Source organism: Carettochelys insculpta, chromosome 17 (genome assembly GCF_033958435.1).
Source record: "Carettochelys insculpta isolate YL-2023 chromosome 17, ASM3395843v1, whole genome shotgun sequence".
Taxonomy (NCBI): domain Eukaryota; kingdom Metazoa; phylum Chordata; order Testudines; family Carettochelyidae; genus Carettochelys; species Carettochelys insculpta.
In genome coordinates, this window is record NC_134153.1 from 5,440,096 (window position 1) to 5,461,446 (window position 21,351).

At 51.0% G+C, this 21,351-nt stretch overlaps 1 protein-coding gene across 8 annotated transcripts in view; it reads right to left on the minus strand.

The window, feature by feature from the left end:
• Positions 1-12,729, minus strand: part of ZNF512B (zinc finger protein 512B) — a 102,543-nt gene extending 89,814 nt beyond the window's left edge. For all 8 annotated transcript variants that reach the window (XR_012647859.1, XR_012647861.1, XR_012647860.1 and 5 more), the window contains exon 1: positions 12,597-12,729. The gene's annotated coding sequence lies outside the window, so the exon portion shown is untranslated. The remainder of the gene's footprint in view (positions 1-12,596) is intronic.
• Between the last annotated feature and the right edge of the window lie 8,622 nt (positions 12,730-21,351).

The following is a 21,351-nucleotide window of genomic DNA, read 5'->3' on the forward strand; positions in this document are numbered from 1 at the left end:
CTCATTGAATGGGATTTTTCATCCCTACTCCCAAGGATTTGCAAACACACTGTAAAAGCTCCCCAAAAGAAGGAACGGAGGGAGGGAAGCTCAGTGAAAAGAAATGACATGCAATACATGGGATACACTGGGCCACCCTCACAGCAGAACCAACGGGCTCGTCAGGAAGGCACGAGCTGTACCTCATGAATCTGCCAAGGCCAAGTAAGTGGGGATTTCAGGGCAGCCCAGGCTAGGTGTGGCTACCGGCTGGCCTAGCCAGGCAGGCAGGCAGTCTCTGTAATTAGCTGCATTGTGGAGGCTAAGTAGATGGGAGTCAATTGAAGCACAGCTTGTTCCCATTAGCTCTCCCTTGGTTGTCAGGGATGATTAAAAAGCCCAGGCCAAATTCAGCCCGGGAGTCACTCAGATGAAATCAGTGGGGCTGAACAAGTGATGAATTTGGCTCATCTGTTTACACTGGCAGTTTGTTCCTCTAATGCAACAGTCGATTGCCGATCGGGAGGGAAGTGAGAACACCAGATTCATCTCCCTGAGGACCTGCAGCCTTGACCTGGCAGGTTTTACTCAGGTGAATAAAAGTTGCGTAATTGGTCCTCAGTTCAAATAAACAGGGTTTCAACAGCAATTCCATAACACACGGACCTGTTCTGGTGCTGTAACCCTCAAACTTTCCAGGCCGCCCGCGCCCCGTTCAGGAGTCAGATTTTCTGGTACACCTCCACCCCCACATTTCACTTCAGTTTAAAACAGCTTGCTTACAAAATCAGACATCAAAATACAAAAAAGTGTCCCAGCCACACTAGTCCTGAAAAAATTGCTTTCCCGTTTTTAACCACCTAATTATAAAATAAAGCAATTGCAATATTAGTATCGTACTTTTGTTGTACTCATGACATTACAGTGTATCATCTACACAGCAGTGTGCATGAGTCATTGTGTGAAATCTTAGTTTACCCTGACTTGGCTGGTGTTTTTTATGGAGCCTGTTGAAAACAATGCCAATATCTAAGACCACAAGAACAAGAAGTCCTGTGGCACCTTATAGATTAACAGATACTTTGGAGCATAAGCTTTCGTGAGCAAAGACCTGCTTCGTCAGATCTAGATCAGTTGTTCCCAACCTTTTCAATAGTGAAGACCCCCTAGTAACCCCCAAACCATTCACAGACCCCCCCCACCAAAGCCAATTCTAGGCGCTACATGCACTCTGTTAAATGAAACAGGAAACCACAACATGGACTTGAGGACAGCCTTTATCAGCATTATTGGAAGATATTTAATTTAAAATAACAATTGATAATAACTTTGCAATTTATTTGAAACTTAATTTTCTATAATCATTTTTATCTATCTTTTTTTTTCATGGATCCCTTGCAATGCCCTGCAGACCCCAGGTTGGGAACCACTGATCTAGATGAACTGATGTATCCTCAGGAAGGCCTCTGCGTATCTCCTGAGACACGTGTCCCCCTGGCTGAGAACTACTGCTGTAACTCACGCCCCGAGAGGAACAGGCCACCAGACACAATGCCTTGCAGGGTCAATGGAGCACATCAGCGTGTGCGGCTGTCTTCCTCTTTCTTTCTTTCCAAGTCACCTCTCCAGATTGTGCGCTTTGCATTTCCCTAGTCCCGTTGTTTGAGGATCTCGAAGCATGTAACCGATATTAGTGAGCATAGCCTCACAGCTCTGCCGCCCCTGTGTCACAGCCTTTTAAAAGCTCTTTCAACTACCAGGAAAATACTGAGCTGTCCTGCAAGGGGTATTCAAAAAGGTGACAACTCCGACTCCACAGAGGCACGGGGGAAGCTGGCCACTTCACTGTACTCTGCAAATGATGGAGCTTTGCTGACCTCCCCTCTGAAATAAGGCAAAACATCAGGACAACTTGCTACTAACAAGTTTTAAAAGGCAGCGGTGGGTTAACACATCTCAACTCCAGGAACCCCAGGGCTTAAAACGTTGCGAGATCTGATCTGAGCAACATCTTCCGTTACTGTCCTCAGACCCAGTTCTGTTCCCTGTCCTGGGGCCAGTCTCTCACCAGCTCACAGCACTGCAGCGCACTCCATTTGGGAGGGATGCTCGTGTGCCAATTTAAGCCTACTCCCGTATCAGTTAAGAAGGGAAGTTTTCCCCACTGACGTCAAAGCGAACAGCACAGAACAGCAGGAGGGGATCTGAAGGGTCCCGGCAATGTACTTTTCTTGGCTGGATCGTTTGTATGGAAAGGGAAAATTGTCCAATGGACAGAGCCCAAGAAGCCTGGCTCTGTAGCTGGCTCACCCCTACTGTGAGGCCATGAGAAAGTTATTTAACCTCTTAATTTCCCCAGCCACAAGACAACTATACTAAGACGTCCTCGTTATCTAGAGGCCTGGGGAGTATTCACGTGCTAACGTTTGCAGAGTGCTCTGATAAGGTTAGATACTATTGTAAGAAGTGGGATGTGGGTGCGCTGCTGAGAAAAGAAACAGCCCATTCTCAGGTCTGAGTGAAGTCAGAGAACTTCTTCCAAAAACTCCCTTGCTTCTAGGGGGGATCTTCATGTGGGCACGGATCCTTCAGTGCAGACAAATGAATAGCTGCATAGCAACAGCTTCACGATTTACACACGCATGCACACACACGTTGCTCCCAGCTACACAACCAACTGGCTCGCAGGCAAGGCACAGAAGAACATGGATGGACACTGTGATTCTGTACGATCAACTCATAGGAAAACACTTTGTTCTACAGATGGATATCACACTCCCAATATTTCCTGGCTGGTGTTGTTTTTGTAGGGTTGCTTGCTTGTATTTACTGACTATGTACTTATGCTAATGTGTTTGTTTTGCTCTTGGGTGTGTTTAGAAAAACTGTCCCTTTGCACCTATTGGGCCAAATTCTGCCTGCAATTACACACACCTACAACAGGAGTCCTCTGAGGTCAATAGAATGATACCACGACCAGACCACCCTGCACCACTACTCTTAGCTCTTAACATCAGTAGACCGCAAAGGTCTTTACAAAGGAGGCATCATGGCCCCATTTCACAGGTGGTGAAACTGAGGCACAGAGAGGTGAATTGTTTCGCATAAGGTCATGCAGCAGGCCAGTTACAGAGCCAGAACTCTAACGCACATCACTCCTGAGTCTCAGGCCGGTGTTCTATCCACTAAGCCGCACGCCTGCCTGCAGCCCTTTAACTGCTAACACCTAAAAATTCAGACATGCTCTTTGCAATTATTTATATTCTGCAAGTCTGCATGACTCTTAACTAAACAGCTGTGAGCACCCCTGTAAAAGCTGCGTGCAGGATCCCTGCCCCTTGGGGGTTACAGTCCAAACAGGCCACGCCAAAGACAGGGCATGCGTTCAGGAGAAGGACACGTGCCCAGTGGTCCCCAAACGCCACAGCACCCAACTGCCTTGCCCCTGGGTCCATCTGCAAATACTCAGCACCCTTCCATGCCTATCTGCTGCCTGCCCTGGTTTCTGACTACTTCTGGTTGCTGTACGGACAAGTCTGTGCCATGCTGCATCCCTGTTGCCTAATAAACCTTCTGTTCTACCTGCTGAGTGAGAGTCACTCCTGGCTGTAGACGGGGTGCAGAGCTTAGGGAGCGCTGAACCCCGTCACATCTGGTGGCAGAAGTGGGATATACTGCACCCTATGACCAACGGAAGGCACCTGTGAGGAGTGGGGCATTTGCGAGGAGGGGGCCACATTCTCCTTTATGTGGAACAGCAGGGCTCCCATCAGAGCTTTGTTCTCATGGTCCTACCCACACACCCCCATCCGGTGTCAGGGTGAAGGTCGAAAAGGCTCAGCATTACCCAGAGGCGAAAGGAAGTAGGTGCACCTTGGTGCACAGCTCCAACAAGAGCTGGCTGAGCTGAGGCAAAAGCCAGCAGGGAGCTACTTAAAGAGTGGCAGGGACCCCCAGTTTCCATAGGCGAGTACCTGTAAGAAATTTTACTGCTCCTCAGTATACATCCATGGCTAAAATTTCACCTGTCCTTTTATACTGAAGGTTGTAGTTTAACCAATACTTAATCATTTGCATTCTTCTTCTTCTATTTTAAATTGTATTTTTCACTTTTACAGGACATGACTGTGGCCTGGCTGCAAAGGATAACCAGGGAAGAGCGAGTAGTCAAGCCTGCCTGTATGTAATTTCACTCACAGTGCTACCTGATGCGAGGAAACCCCCTGGAGATGAAGGAGACCAGATGTTGAGGACAGCAGCCCGCTCCCTGAGTCGACCTACCCACATCCCCACGAGGCCTCGGAGCACCACGCAAGAGTGTGGGATGGGGAGAGAAGCTGCCTGGTAGACGCCAGTGCTCCGTAATTCTCTCTGACAAAGTGCGCCTGCTTACAAGGCACGCTCAATTTCCCACTCTCCATGGGATTCCTCTCCGTGCAGGACATGGCCTGGAGTTGAGGCCAAATCCCATCTTCAGCAGCAGCAGGCGCCCAAAAAGCTCCCGCTTCCCTTCCTTAGCCCTGGCAGCCCTGCAGCTGTGCTGAGCTGAGCAGTTTGATGGCTCTGTCACCCCGTAGGTCATTCCTGGAGATCTGGATGCAACAGCCTGGCCCGAGGCCTGCGGCAGCTCAGACTAGCTGACAACAGTGGCCCCCCTTGGCCTAGGGATCAATGACCTATGACCACACGTGTGTTAAAAGTGCAACCAATTACGCTCCCTCCTTCAGTCCCACAGCAGAGCCAAGGAACTGCACAATCACTCCTGGTTTGTTCTCCATTTAAACCCCAAACACTTCAACTTTGAAAACCACAGACCGGATGTTTCGCCCCAAACCACCTACAAAATCCCTTTTTTTGCCTGACCTTGATTAAAAAGAATCGACACAATGCTGTCCCCAGTCAGCCACCCACAGACACGCAGCTCAGCAAACCCAACAGCCGTGCAACCAAAACCGTGGACCCTCAACTGACTCGTGTCTGTCACCTCAACTCTGCATCCAACCAGCAATATGGATTTCACCTGCAGCAGCACAACAAAGCATCCTTGCACCCTCCCCTGCCCTCCCCTCCAGATGAGCAGGGAACAGGTGGGCAGCAGGAAAGCAGGAACTGCGGGGTAAGGAGCAGAGGGCATGGGGGAGGCTGAGCAGGGCTGGCACTCAGCCCCTCCTGTGGGGAGATATAGGACACAGCTTCTTGCATCTTTTCCCTACCAGCAGCGCAAAGGACTGCCCAGGAACCTCTCCCTCACCCCTGCCTGGCAGGGCTGGGCTTGGGGGAGAGCCCTGCCCGGGTATCCACTCCACTATCCACAGACAGACAGGGCTCTTGTGAGCTGAAAAGAACTGTCAGCAAACTGCTCATCACATGCTATGGAGACAACCAAAGCCCCACCCCAAGCACCAGGAAAGGTCGAGGGAACGAAGTCATTTGGGATCCACCTGGAGCTTGGGCACCTGACCTTGTGGCACATTCGCCTTGTGTCATCCCAGCAGAAACGGCCTCACTGCCAGGGAAAGTGACTCGTTCACAGTCACCCAGCAAGTTTTTCTTCACACAACACAGTGTCAATCTCTGGGACTCCTGGCCAGAGGAGACTGTGAAGGCTAGGACTGTAACAGCACTTGAGAAGAGCTAGATAAATTCCTGGAGGTTAGGTCTATTGATGGCTATTAGCCAGGATGGGTAAGGGATGGTGTCCCTGGCCTCTGCTTGACAGAGGCTGTAAATGGATGGCAAGACAGAGATTGTTACCTGTTCGGTTCACTCCCTCTGGGGAGCCTGGCATTGGCTGCTGTTGGCAGACAGAACACTGGGACGGACAGACCTTTGGTCCGACCCAGCACGGCCATTTTTATGTTCTTGCTGCTCTTGGTTGCTGGGTCACCATGGGTGAGTCGCTTACCCTCGTGGTGAGGCTATTTCTGCCGGGCTGACGCAAGGCTAATGGCTGTCGTTATCCTGGGCTTTGAGATCTACCGGTGCAAGTGCCACCCCAGAGTGAGGCATTCACTGTTATTAATTATCCTGCCCTGCCATGCGCCTTATCCCAGATGCAGATTCCTGCACTGCTGCTCAACTTACTGTTCAGAGTAGGACATTCCACTGCAGGGCCATTGGAAAGCAGGAGGTAACTCAGGAACTTGCCGCTACACAGAAGCAAAGCTGCAGGATCAGCTGCAAACAGGATCAGGATCAGGTAAACAGGATGAAGTTTAATAAGGACAAATGCAAAGTGCTCCACTTGGGAAGGAACAATCAGTTTCACACAAGCAGAATGGGGAGACTGTCAAGGAATGACTACAGCAGAAAGAGATCTAGGGGTTATAGTGGACCACAAGCTAAACTGAGTCAACAGTGTGATGCTGTTGCAAAAAAAGCAAACAGGATTCTGGGATGCATTAACATTAAGATTGAGGGGGGCGATGATAGTGGTTTTTAGGTATCTAAAAGGGTGTCATAAGGAGGAAGGAGAAAACTTGTTCTTTTTGTCCTCTGAGGATAGAACAAGAGGCAACGGGCTTAAACTGCAGCAAGGGAGGTTTAGGTTGGACATTAGGAAAAAGTTCCTAACTGTCAGGGTGGTCAAACAGTGGAATAAACTGCCAAGCGAGGTTGTGGAATCTCCATCGCTGGAGATATTTAAGAACAGGTTAGATAGATGTCTATCAGGGATGATTTAGACAGTACTTGGTCCTGCCATTGGGGCAGGGGGCTGGATTCGATGGCCTTTTGAGGTCCCTTCCAGTCCTAGTGTTCTATGATTCTATGACATTCACCTGCTCCTGCAAGTTCTCCACGCAGGGAACGCTGTTAGGCAAGGACTGCCACGCTCAGGGAGGTCGTGCGAGGTTGCACAGAATACAATGACACGGCAGTGAGATTTTCACGAGACTCCTGTGGCAGGTCAGGGCAGGGCAGGTTTGTTCTGGGAGACGTGGGAACATGCCGAGACTCTCTAGTGTTTGGTGAGGAGAGCTGGTGGGGAGCACAGACACCAGGGTTAACAGGTCTCTGGCTCCCAGGAGGAATTGCAGCCTTGACTCTGCATTCTCTGGCACCTGGAGCTGAACAAAGGCAATCACTAGTTCAGCTCACTTAGCCTCTTGATTGATTGGAGGTGTATTTTACTGTTGTTATTTGAAGCCCAGCAGGGCCTGGAGGCCCAACCAGCATCCGGGCCTTTTTGTGCTAGGCCAGGGGTCAGCAACCATTCCGAGGCACAGTGCTGAAATTCGACCTTCTGATCTTTGTACTGTCCGAGCGCCAGTGATACCAGGACCCTAATAGTCGTGCTCGCAACAGCTTCATTCACAAACGAAGATGCAGAGCTTTACTGTGTAGGTAGGTGGTCGTTGGTAGCATCAGCTGGTCTTTTGTTACCCCACAGGCAACATGGCTTTGAGCCAGCTTCAAGATGCATGGAGGAGGAGAGGCAGGGCTGAGAGCCCACCTCGCGTGCTGGTGAAATTCGGCTCACGTGCCACTCTTGGCACCCATGCCAGGGGTTGCTGACCCCTGTGCCAGGTGCTGTGAACACAGCACGTGGCAGTCCTTGCCCCAAAGATCGTACACTCCAAACAGACAAACCTGACAGTCAGGGAAGGGAAGCGATGTTTTCTTCTTTTGACAGAGGAGGAAATGAGACCTCCCGAGGAAGAGCGACAGCAGAGCTGGAAATTTAACCCAGAGACTCTAAGACCAGTGCCTTTAGCAACGAGCACCCTGGTCCGTGAGCAACTTGTGATTCTGAAATGTGCTGGTTATTCGAGATAATTATTCACAGCCATTGAATAAATTAATTCACAAATCCCGCCCAGCGACTTCCCGTATGCAATGCGTTCCATATTCTACCCTCCAGCCGTGTCAGCGAGCTTTGATTGGGCCCATAGGTCACACCAGTAGTGTTCCATTCCCTGATTGGATGAGCATAACAGCCAGAATCCCATGTCTTGAGCAAATGCTCATGTTAATAATTTAAAAGGTCCATTTCTACAAATATTTTCTAATATCTGCTACGATTCCCCAGACAGTTCCTTCCAGTTAAGTCATTCACAGACACACAAACAAAAGGAAGAAAATTCAAAACACTAAGAGAGAAGATGGAGGTATTCGCCCAGAGCAGGCTCACATCAAACCTGGGACACTGGTAATATACAACTGCTTTGTGATGTAACTGATTTGGCTACAGAAACACGTACAACTCACAGAGTCGAACGTTGTATTTGTACAGCACCAAGCACAGCTGAGTTGTGGTCCACCACTAGGGTTTTAGGCCTCCAAAAATATGACATAACTAATACTACTACTAGTACCAACAAAGATCCAGCAGAACAAACTGACACGGCTACGGTCAACCTGCTCATACAACGTAACGTAAAAATGCCCACTCCTTACAAGATCAGGATAGCTAAGGTAAACCATGCTGTTGTGTATTTATAGTGTTTGAATTAGTTGTGTAATAGACCATAATATATGTGCTTGTCAAATAAATCCAATACAGGCTTCAACGGTTTTTAATAGAGTTTATTATTTATTTGATAGATTTCCCTTGAAACCATTATATATATGGGAGACAGTGTGATCTAGTGGTTAGACTGGGAGTGAGGACTCCCGGCCTTTTTCCTCGAATGACAAAGGCTATGTAAGGACGCAGAAGGAAGAGAGTAGAAAAAATTTGGCTTGAGCCTAGGTCTGGGACTCAGGAACTCCCTTGACTCTACCCATAGGTCTACCATGCACATGAGGTGAAATTCACCCAAGAAAGGGAGGTCCCATGACTTAGAAGGGTGGCGTAGCACTGGGATGAGTTACTCAGAGAGATGGTGGAATCTCCATCTTTAAGTCCCAGCTTGCCAAAGTCCTGGTTGGGATGATTTAGTTGGGATTAGTCCTGCTTTGAGCGGAGAGTTGGACTTGACCTACTGAGGTCTCTTCCAGCCCTAGGCATCTATGATGACTCTCTAGACATCACACTCAGAGGGGCTGAGGTTGCAATCACACGGTCTCCCATCAGGCTAGGAATGGGAGGTGTGAGTGCCACAGACAGAGCTTCACCCCAGACACATGAAGCTGCTCGGAACATGCAAGGACAATCTTCAGGCATTTGGTGGAGTTAGATGAAGGGCACCTGAAAACTCCCATTGACTTCAACAGAAATTCTGGGTTCTCAGCACCTTTGAAAATCAGGCACTTTAAACAAACACCTAATAATCATATCCATTAAACCCTGGGAGCCTGGAGAAGTGGGAGTATTGATGCCTCAAAAAACTTAATTTTGAAAAATTAAGCTGCAAGCTGAAAAAAAAAATTAACCCTTGCCCCCAACCAGCCTGTTTGTTCTCGCCATATAATGCACACGTTGCCTTAGAAAAACTTGGCAGGGAGGGGTGCACCTTCAAAACTCCCCCAACGTATTTTATGTTTCACCCACTTCCTTTTCGAAACCTCTCCTTCAAGTGCAGCTTATGTGGCTCAAATTGAGCACAACATGACGGACCTAGTGGAGTCGCACCAAGGTAATAGAGCAGGAATCAACCCAGGATATTTTAACTGGACTTCACATTCTTTTAGGACCCATGCTGAAACCAGGTAGTCAGTTACCTCCAATCTCTCTCCATCCTCTGTTTAACTTTTAGTGGAAACCCTGTTGCAAGTCGTGGGGAGCGACAGACCTTAAATACTAGCAGCACTAGGAAGGTTATGTTTATGACACTGGAACAGAGAAAGTGATTCAGCTGATCCCGGAAGCACCGATGAGACGGACCAGCCTCTTGATTCAGAGCCATCTGAAAACGCTACCCAGGGAAAATGAGTTCAAGTTTCCAGTGCTCTCCAGAGCAGCCTGGGAAAGGAGTTGTTGAGGCAGCTTTTAAAGCAGCCCGTTCTACCCTGGGGAAAGCAACGTGTTTCACTCCAGACAAAGCACCTCTCCCCAGTGCAAATAACCAGATGAGCTGGAACAAGAGGGGAGCAAAGACTTTCAAAAAGCTCAGCAGGATGGGGAGTCCAAAATGCAGAGCCCAAGGATGGAAGCAAAGAGAAAGCAAAGGAGAGAGAAATGAGGGAGGCATTCTGGAGAGCTCTGAAAAATCTAATCGTACACAACGACAAAAATCAAAAAAAATTTTCAAACTTGGTTTTCACACAAAAATGCCCAGCTGGCATGGCATTGCCGTGGGCCATGGAAAACGTACCACCCAACGCAGGTCATATTCGGACCTGGCATAAACTGGCAGCAGCCCTATCAAAGTCCATGGCATTTTACACAGGTGAATCTGCTATCCTTAACTTTTGCAGGCACTCTTGTCTGTCTTGCTAATTGATCTGGCGTAGCCAGCCGCGGGAGTCACTGGCTCCGGGGGGGAGGGAGCAGTGTTGGGGTACAGATATTGGCATTTCAAGACAGTGGTTAGAAAGTTGATGTGTTGCTCCCCAGAAATCCATGGCTATTGGATGTAACGTGACATTGATTTAAAAGGAAAAACAGCGTTGTGCATAAAAATGCTTCCAGTTTTATACAGGGGTCATGTTACTGTAGCTGTGCTCACTGCCACCCGAATTTGGCCCTTATTATCTATGCCAGCATTTCCTGACCTGATCCCTTCTAGCTATAATTGCTGCAATCTAACAGGGCCCAGTAAGTCTCCGTGCCAATGGCCGCTGGTCTTTAGTAAATCCTCTTCCCAAGCACCTTCTCAGGTAAAGTACTAAGTCCATTACAATGGATATGAGCAGCAGACAGATGCCCACTTGCTTTACTTTGTATAAATAATTGATAGACTGCTGCAAATGTTCCTGGTGTTACTCAGTAGTAGAACAGTGCCAAAAAGGTCACGGATCCCTGACCTGGAGAACGTAGAAGCCAAAGGCACACGCAAGGCGAGACCCAGAAACAAAGCAAAACCAAACAAAAAAAAACAACGGGCTCCACTGATTTTTATTGTTCTTGTGAGTTTCTGACAATTCACCGTCACCCAGTATTGACTACTGCTTCCTCTGGCTTTAGACGAGAACCAGGGCAACGCACTCATGAATGGACCGAGCCAGTCTTTCGTTCCTCAGCGATTTTGTTATGTCTCTCTCCCCAGATCACATCCTGGTCTGCTATTTGGTAACTTTCCTTCCAAAATATCCACACACAACATAGCTATCCCTGCACTTTCTATAGGCACGTGACACTTCATGGACTAATTCTCTTCTTCTTTAAGCAGTGGAGGAACGCTGCGGCCACACAAGAACAGCGCTCAAATTAAGGGCTGGCAGTCTCTACAGCTATATCATTGAGTTCTGGTGTTTGAAAGGACAGATCTAAAATGAGGTTAACGTGGGTATAAATGTGCCAATAATGCAAAAAAATGCTCACGTGTGCACACAAAGCTTCTGGTGGTTTAAAGTTTGTTTCAAACATATGAGCTCCCTATAACTGGCACCAAGCAAATGGCAAAACGTGCCACCTAGCAGCCATTAAACAGAATTAACTCATCTGACCCTATCTGGTCTACCTAGCCAACTGCCCACCTCGCATAAAAGTTTCTGCCCCAGCCTAGCCGAGTGCTGATGTAGCTGCATCATCCCTGATCTGACCTAGCCTGCCCACATCAATGACAACCTGCTGGACAGAACATCCTTGGATTGGCTTTATAGCTGTAACGTCTCTGACTGAGCTCGGCCGATGAAAACGTTGGGTCAGATGCCGCGTCCTTACTGGAAGTGCTCAGCTGGCTGAAATGCCTGGCCCTCTCCCAGCTCATGGCAATAGCCGCATGAATCTAACTTCCCCGGTCTGGCCCATAGATCTGCTCCTTCCTTCCGGGAGCCGGGCCAGCTGCCATGTGCCTGTCTGACCATGCCCTTACCTGCCTCCAAGCTCTGCCCTTGGCCTGACCTACCCCTCCCCATGCCCACTTGGCTGCCATCCCCATGAGCTGCCCCATCTAGCAGCCACATGGTGCACACGACCTTGGCCTGGCCTGGCCTGGCTGCGCCTACCTGGCACTACCGTCCTTGCCCTGCTCCTCCCGCTGCCCACCTGGCTGCCCTGTGACCTGCCCAGATGTGAACCCACCAGCCCCCACGCTCCTCGCCGCTCACCTGACCGCAGGCCCCCGGCCCTGCCGCCCCTCCCTCGTGGGCAGCTGAGGCAGCCCCACGTGGGTGTCACCTGTCACCGCCCGGGGCCAGGCGGGCAGCCCAGCCGCAGCCCCGCGGGGGGCAGCTGCAATGAGCCACAGGGGAGCAACCTGCAAGCCCCCTTCGGCAAAGTGCCAACGCTGCCCCCGAGCCCCCCGCCCCTGACCCAGGAGGGGGGCCGGGGAGTCCTTTTTGCCCAGGGGAGGGGGCAGGAAACTCCTCGGCGGTCTCCGGCCCGGGGACAAACGATCCCGGGGAGGAGGAAAAGGCAGTGAAGCAAAATGGCGACTTTTTTATGTAGCAGGAGGAGAGCGGGAGAGGCAGAGGGAAGGGGGGAGGAATCCCAGGCGCGCCGCGAAAGGAAGCGGCGGGAGCCTCGGGAGGGGGCGGCCGGGCCCGGGGAGGGGGCGGCCGGGCGGAGTAAAAGCCGGGCCACGGGTGGGAAGGGAGGGGCGGGGAGGAGGGGGGCCGGGGGGGGTGCTTACCTCGGGGCTTGCGGCCGGCTCTCCAGGGCCCCCGCACGCTCACACCCCCGCGCGGGAGCGGGCGAGGCGGCGAGGGCTCATGCGCGGTCCCCGGCGGCGGCGGCGGCGCCCCCTTCCCGGCCACCTTTGACAGTTTTACGGTCGGGGAAGAGGGAAGCAACTTGCAACTCTCGCGTTATTATTTTAATACTGCAACAAGGCTCCGCTCGGAGACAGCGGGCGCGTCCCCCCGCCCCGTCCCCGGGCGCCTGGGTGGAGACTGGGGGGGCTGGGAGCGGGGCGCGCCGGCTCCCTGCTGCGCGCCCTGGGCGCGGGAGGCAGGTGCGCACCGGAGCCGCCCGCTTGCCGCGCTCCGGAGGTGGGGAACGGGCGGCGCTCGGGGCCCTCCTCGTGCCGCTGGGGCCGGGGCCAGGCGCAGGCGGGAGCCGAGGGACAGCTGCGTGCGAGGCACCCGGGCCGCAGGGGAGGGGAGCTGCCGGGGGGACACTGCTTCTCCCCGGGCCCCTTTGGATCGAGGGGCTGTTCCGGCCTCCACCCAGGGCGGAGGAGTCTGTGGCGCGCTGATCCCCCACCCGGCTTAACGTACAGAGGTGTAGTGGGGGCAGACAGGGGATCCCCAGCGGGGGTCCCGCTAATTTTTTCCATCCCTGGGCAGAATCAATTTTGTTGTGTGCACCCAGGCATGAGCGGATGTGCACCACCCAGAGAAACACACGCTGCCCCCTGCGGGTGGCTGCGAGCCTCTGCTAATCAGCCGGGCAGCACCAGACTCTCCTGGAGGGCGGCCCGAAGAGCTCAGTTTACAGGGAACATCTGAGGAAGCGGGTCTTTGCCCACCAAAGCTGATGCTCCAAAATATCTGTTAGTCTGTAAGGTGCCATGGAGCTTCTTGTTGTTTTTGAAGATACAGACTAACTCGGCGACCTGTCTGATATTTGCTCCCTAGAGAGTTTCACTCAACTGAGGCGAGACCCAGAATGGCCATGCCTTGCCCTGGTGCATTCCAGGGCTGTCCCTCCAGGGATGCTGGAACAGTGTGTATAGCAGAGGTGCTGAGAGTACACCCTGTGTCTAATGGGAACCCCTTCACGCCAGGGACTGCCTAGTTCCAGCACTGCTTCAGACATTGACTTCCTGGCACCTATCCAGCTGTTGGTCCAAGCAATCAAAGGACAGGCTCCCAGTGCTCTGGATTAAGTGGAAGGCCTGTTTCTAGTACAGGAGGAAAAGAGAGCCAAGCCCTGTCTGCAGTGTCCCACATAACAAGCAGTCCTGTCGCACCTTACAGATTAACCTGTTTATTAGGTCCTGAGCTTTCATGGGTAAAACTGTTGGCCTAATATATTTGTTAGTCTCTGAAATGCCCCAGGACTGCTCCTTTGTGGTGTCCCAAGTCTTTCTGTAGCACCCAGTGGGACGTTAACCACGTGGTGGATAAAGTATTTGCATGACTGGGGCCTGTTTGCACAGGGAGGTCTGGAAGCTTATAAGACAATGCTCTGCAGTGTTCGCTGTCTGGTTGCTTGTGTCATACAACCTGGTGGAAAGGGAGTGCCCACTGATAGCACCAGCCCAGAAGGTAACGCTTCACAGCCAGGTGCAGACAGCGGGGGAGAATCAGCCCCACTGTTCCAAAGAGCTCCAAGTCCAAGGGCCCCAGTGATGTCCATTGCAGCCGAGGGTTAGGACGAGAGGTTTGTGGGATTCTGCCCTCCGGGGGCAGATCAGATGCGCGCAGATCCTTAGGAGCTGGCCTGAGGAAGGGGAAAACAATGCATGAAAATATGTGCAGCAGGTCATGGGAGGTCGCCTTTCCCATCAAGAGTCAAGTGCTAAGAGAGTCCCTCACAGCTGGAGTTAATTAGAAGGGAGTCAAGAGGTTGCTTGGCCGGTCAGCCCCTCGATCCCTCTGTACATAAAGGGGATGTTGAGTGGTTGGAGAGCAGACAAGGGGTATTAAGGGACCGCTTCAGGCTTTGACCTTGAGTGTGTGTTACATCTCTGTGCCTTGATTTCCCCAACTGTAAATCAGGAGGGATAGTGTAAGTGCCAAACGTTAACAGGAAGGGCAATTCGTAGAAATTACAGCTGTAACCAGAATTCAAGAGCTGTCAGGCTGGGATACTTGAATTAAGTGCTTCCTTAGAACGGATGCCATTGGCTTTCTCGGCTGGCATTTCAGACAAGAGCCCTTTCATAGACTGGCAGGATGGTTGGCAGAGGCAGTGACCCACCCTGTATCCTTCATAGTCTATGTACTAACTAGCAACCCCACGGCCCCATGTATTTATGCAGCATCCCTGGCTCCCAAGATGAATTAGAAACATTTGTGGAATATAAATCTCATGCTACCCGTCAGAGGGAAATGACTATTGTCAGCGCCATGCTACCGCTAGGGAAACTGAGGCACAGAAGCATGTGCTCAAATAGGTCCCAGTCCTGCAAAGACTTAAAGGAACTATTCAGGTGAGAGTAGAGTTGTGTGTGCATGCTCGTAAGGTCAGCCCCATCCCAAGATGAACAAAGCCAGTGGCAGAACCCAGGATTCTGAGTCCTGTGCCTTGGGCTCTGTCGCGGCTTCTCCACCACTTCCTCCTGCAACCAGCATGCACAGAGGAGGGATCCCAATTTACCAATTTCTGCTGCAAGAAACCTCAGCAGTAAAGAAGCCTCAGAAAAGTTTCTGCTTGGCTCATGGGCCTCACATGATTGCTCGGGGTCAGCTTACGGCAGGGGGTGAACATGAGTTTCCATTTGGTCGGGGGAGTTGGCACAATGTGGTAGGCAGACAGAAGTGAAAGGAAGCAGGTGTGCCTTGGTGCGCAGCTCTGGCAAGAGAGCAAAAGCCAGCAGGGAGCTCATTAAACAGCTGGCATGGAGCCGGGTTGCAATAGGACAGTACACTCATCCCTCGTTAAATGAGTACTTTATTTTCGAGTACTCGCTCAAGTGAGGGACACATTTACTGACATTTTGTTCAATGGACGAGTGAACTCCCCCCGCTAATACAAGACTTGCCCCCTCCGGCCCCCCCACCAGCCCTACAGACCCAACCTGCGGCAGCTTGAACCCCGCCCCCCCCACCATCTTTTAACCCTCCTTCCCACTCATGTCCCCAGCCTTGAACCCCCCACAACCCCAGGTTCACTTACCTTTCAAAAGCAGCGCCATCTGCTGCCACTCCAAGCACATGGAACCAATCAGAGGCTGTTGCGCATGTCTTAGTAGGAATGCAGGGTCCCTCTTACGAGTTTTCACCTACGAGCAAAAAGTTAGGAACCAATTGTGCTCGTACAGCAAGGGATGAATGTACCTGCAAGAAATTGTAAGTTACTTTTGCCCCTGTATGGAAATGCAGAGGGAGCCATGGTGTCGGTGGAAATTAACAACAGCGTAGGAACAGCCTTCTGAGACCTTGGCAGGTATCATGCAGTGCTGTGTTAAAATCAAAGCCCCGTCCCTCCCAGACACCCACCCCATTGATACCAGTGGGGGAGTTACACCAGAGATGAAATGCACCTGTGGGTTGCGAGTGGCACCTTTTCTGCTCGAAAGCTAAAACAGGAGCAGCTTCAGTCTGTCCCATGGAAGCTCATCACCGAATAAATAATTTTGTTAGTCTTTAAAGCGCTACGTTTCTGCTGCTTTGGTTTGTTCCACTAACCCAGTTCGCAGGGAAATCAAGATTTTGGAGCTGAGCCCTTGCAACTTCCTTTGCAAGGCAACAGAGACTGGTTTGGAGCTGGCCAGCCACAATGCAAACACAGAGGCCGGTGTAGTGAATAGGCCCTTAAGAGGCATCACCGGGATCTTTGATTTGTGAATTTTTCACACTCTTTTCTACCATTTCTACCATTTTCCAGTGGAACGTGCAGAGGAGAGAGTCACCCAGTGAATCCCACATTCATTAGGTGGTGAACCTAGTTTCCCAGGGGTTTCCCTGCTTGTCTCCAGCCCAACAACAGCAATTAGCATCTGTGCTGAGCATGTACCAGTATAATCAGTGGCCTCTGTAAGCTGGGTGCTTGCACAGCCACTCAGGAGAGATTCCAGGGCCGCCCAGGTGATTAGCAGCACGCCCACAGCTAGGGTTTTTTTTTGACTGGTGCACATGCCTTGGACGACACAAAAAATTTATTCTGAATACGGATGGAAAGAATCTGCACATGGATGGAAACGATTAGAGGGGATGTTGGATATGATTATTAGAGCACAGGGGAGAGGAGGGGCGGGAGCTGATGACCTGGCTCAGCCTCTTGGTAGAAGCTGAGCTATAGATCTAGCCAAGCAGACGGATATGAAGGGAGGTGTTAACCTGCCTCTGTCGGGATGGCAGGGAAAGACATTACTGTCAGCTTTGTGTTTCCTGTGGGACCATGAGCACATCCCGGGACTTCTCCTGGCCCTGAGTGCAGATGCCTTCTTAAATGCTCTTTCCTAATACACCACCTGTTCCTCTGCTGCGGGGTAGGGCTACCACCCATACACATCCTGAGAAATACACACCCACAGGGGCAGCACGCTGGGCCGCAAAGCAGGGGCCTGGAGGTCTCAGGGAAACAATGTACCCTCCCTCCTGGAACCCGCCCTCCTTCCTAGTCATTGCCTTACAGACATGACCTGGTCAGGCCTTTGCTCAGGTGCCAGGAAGTTTACTCTCAGCGTTTGCTGCATGTGAGCTATGAATGCAAGACAGCCCAACCACCTCGCGCAGCATTCGCCAACAGCGGATTTGGCTGAGGTGTCTAATTCTTAAATAGTCACTGTGCTGGACTTTAGATTATACTATTTTCAGACCATCCTGGGACAAGAGGTCGGGGGGGCAAGAAATTAACTTAGGAAAAAAAAACGCCAGCAAATTTAGAACGGATGCTGGGAAGCTGTTTGCAGGCAGAGAATTGTAAACCATGTGCAATAGGCTGCAAGGAGAGGCAGCAGGAGCCAGAGAGAAGAAAACCTTGGAGGTCTCATACAGAGCAATTAGGTGGTGCTGAAGGAACACTAGAGGGCTTCGAGGGAGGAGTCGAGCCACAAGGAACTGTTTAGCTTCTCCCGCTCCCTGGATTTGTTAAAAAGAATGACTGGCAGGTAACCTACACCTCTAAACCGGAGCTACATAAGGTAGGGAAGCTCAGCTGGGAAAATGGCCTGGCACAGACAGGGGGAAGAGAGGATGCTTTGCAGCTGTGTCAGAGCTACAGCCCAGATTCTGGGAAATGGCAGGAGTGCAAGTCAGAAGTGACTCCCCTGAAATCAACAGCTCCCCTGGATTTGCACCAGCCCGATTATGAGCTGAGACCAGCTCTTCTCATTATCGATATTATTGTGGTGCCTCAGAGTACAAATGCAGAAGGAAAAAAAAGATAGTCCGGTTCACTCTGATTTTATGCCCGATTCACTTTTGCATAAAACTGTAGTAATAGAGTGGGAAAATCAGGGCCATAACATGGAGGGATCGATTCTCCAGTGCCTGGCACCTTTTGTTGCCATTTACATCATGAACAACAATAAGCCCCGTGGCACCTTATAGACTAACAGATATTTTGGAGCATAAGCTTTCGTGGGTAAAGATGAAGTGGGTCTTTGCCCATGAAAGCTTATGCTTCAAAATATCTGTTAGTCTATAAGGTGCCGCAGGACTTCTTGTTGTTCTTGAAGATACAGACTAACTCGGCTACCTCTCTGATACATTTACACTGTCTGCAGAGTGGATGCAAAATGCACCCATTTAGATGAGTGGCAATTTGCACCCATTTTTTTGGGCAGGTGTACATGAGGACAGAAGTGCAAGGCAGTGAGGATGAACCAATGAAAGCTGGCAAGGCTGTCAGTTAAATTGATTGGCAGATCCAGCACAGAGGAAAGAGGAAGGCAATTACATAACGAGGCTCAGATAAATATTTGCACAGAGACCATCTTGCCATGCTCTCTGTTTAAACCTTGGCAATTTTGTGCATCTTCTTCCAGCCCATGATACGTCTTTCATTCCTTCCCTTCCTCTCGCTGTGGCTCTCCTGCATATCCAGGTGGGGACGGTGTGGTGCAGTGATGCTAATGATCTTGAAGGGGTGAAACCAAGGGCATTAGAAGGGGCAAAACAAACAGCCACATCTCAAGAGGCAAAGGAAAATTAAAGCGTTATTAACTATAGCTTTTGCCAGCAGCTAGTAACCCGGCTGTTCCACAGGCATTTGGCTCATCCTTTATAAACTTCTGGCAAGGGAGGATTTTGCTCAGGTTTAAAACTATGTGACCTGCAAGGGCATCGTATGAGACAAATGCATCTTCACACCCATGTCTCTGAATGCTTTTATCGCTCCTGGCATGTCTCGGTGGAGGGAGCTCTCTGGCTCAGAAGGACAGTGCCCTAAGAACTCAGTCTTGGAAGGTGCAGAGCACGTTGTAGATGCTGAGGTTGGTCAACACCCCACCCCCAAAAATGCTCAGCACTTTCCTGGGTTAAGTCCTGCTCTTCTGCCAGCCCTGGGGACAAGCTGAGATTCCTTCCTCACTTTCAATCATCAAGGAGTTTGGTGGTTGCAGACCAGCCCTTTCTGCTTCCCACTACAAAACCAGCCCTCAAGATGTGGCAAGGTACAGCTGGCCATGGTGCTGACCCTGAGCAGTTGGTGGCCTGAGAAGTTCAGGTCCCAATGGACAAGATCGACATCACAAAAACACTGCTGCCACTGGCACTGATTTGTCCTATTGTTGGTTGTAGAGAGGTTGAGAACTGACTAGAGCATGGAGACCGAATTCTCTATTTTTCATCCACGGGTGGAATAAATTTTGTTATGTGCACCAAGGCATGTGTGGATGTGTACCACCATAAAAACATATGCTGGCGGCTGTGGGCGATCCGCTGATCAGCTGGGAGGCACCTGAATTTCTCCTGGGCAGCCACTCAGCTTACAGTGAATGCTGCTGCCCGCGCCAGGCAGGGTCAGAAGGGAGGCACACCAGCAGGGCACTATGTGGAAGCTTGCCCTGCCACTGGCCTGCTTATTCATTGGACACACAGAGGACTCCAGACTCAGAGGCTGTCAAGCTGGAGCCTATCTGTAGATGCAAGCTATTTACAAAAATGTGGGCCAAATCCTCCACTGATTTCTACCCACTTCTGAAAAAACACAGAACATAGCACCACAAGTGGGCTCCGAAACCATTGAAACCATTGTTTTTGTAGCTCCAGCGAGTCAAGGAAGCAGTGCTGATTGACACCCGCCAAGGATCTGGCCCTATTTATTTATTTTGTAAAGTGTAATCGATTGTGCTGGTTTAAGTAACGAGTCTCTTTCAGGTCAGGACTCTAGATCCTCGGCTGGAGTAACTGGTGTTATAACTGTGTTGAGCTGAGTGGAGTGACCCTGGTTTGCAGCAGCTGAGGATCTGCCCAAAGGATCGCAGACTCTGAATGCAGAATCCACAGGTGCCTGGGTCTGTCCAGGCAAACTGGAGAGTTGCACGTAGTTACTGAATTCACAGAATGCCAGAAGCACCCGATTTACATGCACAGCTTTAGATTAGCATCCCAAATGTGGTGGGTTTGCAGACATGCACTCAGAATTACTGCTGGAGCATTTGGAAAACATGTCCTGACGTCTGAGGAGGTGCTTTATGCAACCTGAAAATGGCTTATTTTCATTTTTTCATAGCAAATACATTTACAAGTACTGAAGCGCTCAGTGGTTTGAATATTGCCTGCTAAACCCAGGGTTGTGAGTTTAATCCTTGAGGGGGCCATTTAGGATAGTAGTAGTAGCATCCTTCAGTCTACGTAGACTATGGATCGCGTCCTTCGTAGTTCCATTTGGGATCATCATGTGCAGCGTCGACTGTGACTGTGAAGGCCCACACGAGAGTGACAGTCCTTGCTGTATCTGTTGCAAGTGTAGTGGGTGTCTGGCTGGTCCTTACTGTGCTTTCTGTGGGCTCACTTCTCCTCTGCTAGCTGTCTGATCCCCATCTTACCTTTCTGAAGGCCCCTGTGTAGTTCCTGCCTCCATCTGCTGCGATCGTCAGCATTTAGGGATCTGGACCAAATAGATTTAAAAAAATGTCTCTCAGGGATGGTGCTAGGTCCTGCCATAAGGGCAGGGGACTGGGCTCAATGACCTCTCGAGGTCCCTCACAGCTCTATGAGATAGGTATAAGTTCAAAGGCACCCGAAGAAACAAGCCCAAGAGCAGCTTGGGGACAGCACAGCAGTCCTCTTCCCACGCACCCTTGCATTTCGTGTAAGTCGGGTGCGGGGGGGGGCAGCTTTTTTCCCCATGGAACACACATTCTGCAGCTGGGGAAGCAGCAGGAGCACCTGGAGCTGCTTTTGAAAGGTAAGCCCTGGGGTAGGGGGCTGTTGGGGAGGGCTACGCTGGCAGTGGGCTGGGGGTGTGGAGGGGAGCAGGGGGGCAGGTTAAGCCTGAGGTGGGTTAGGGCTGCAGGGGGGACCGGAGGGGTGGAGCTAAGCCAGGGCCACGTGGCCCTGTGGGGGTTGAGCCGGAGCCAGGCTGCACGGGTGGCGGGTTGAGCCGGAGCTAGGCTGTGCAGGTCGGGGGTAAGCCTGAGCCGCACACAGGGATTGAGCGGAGCCATGTGGGGGGCAGGCTGTGGGGGGTTTGAACTGGGGATGGGTGGGGTTGAACCAGGGCCGCGCAGGGCCAGGCGGAGCGGGATTTTGAGTTGTGCTTAACTTGCATTAATGTGAGTTAAACGCAACTTGAAATGGTGCATTCGAGGGTTTACTGTACGAGTTCCA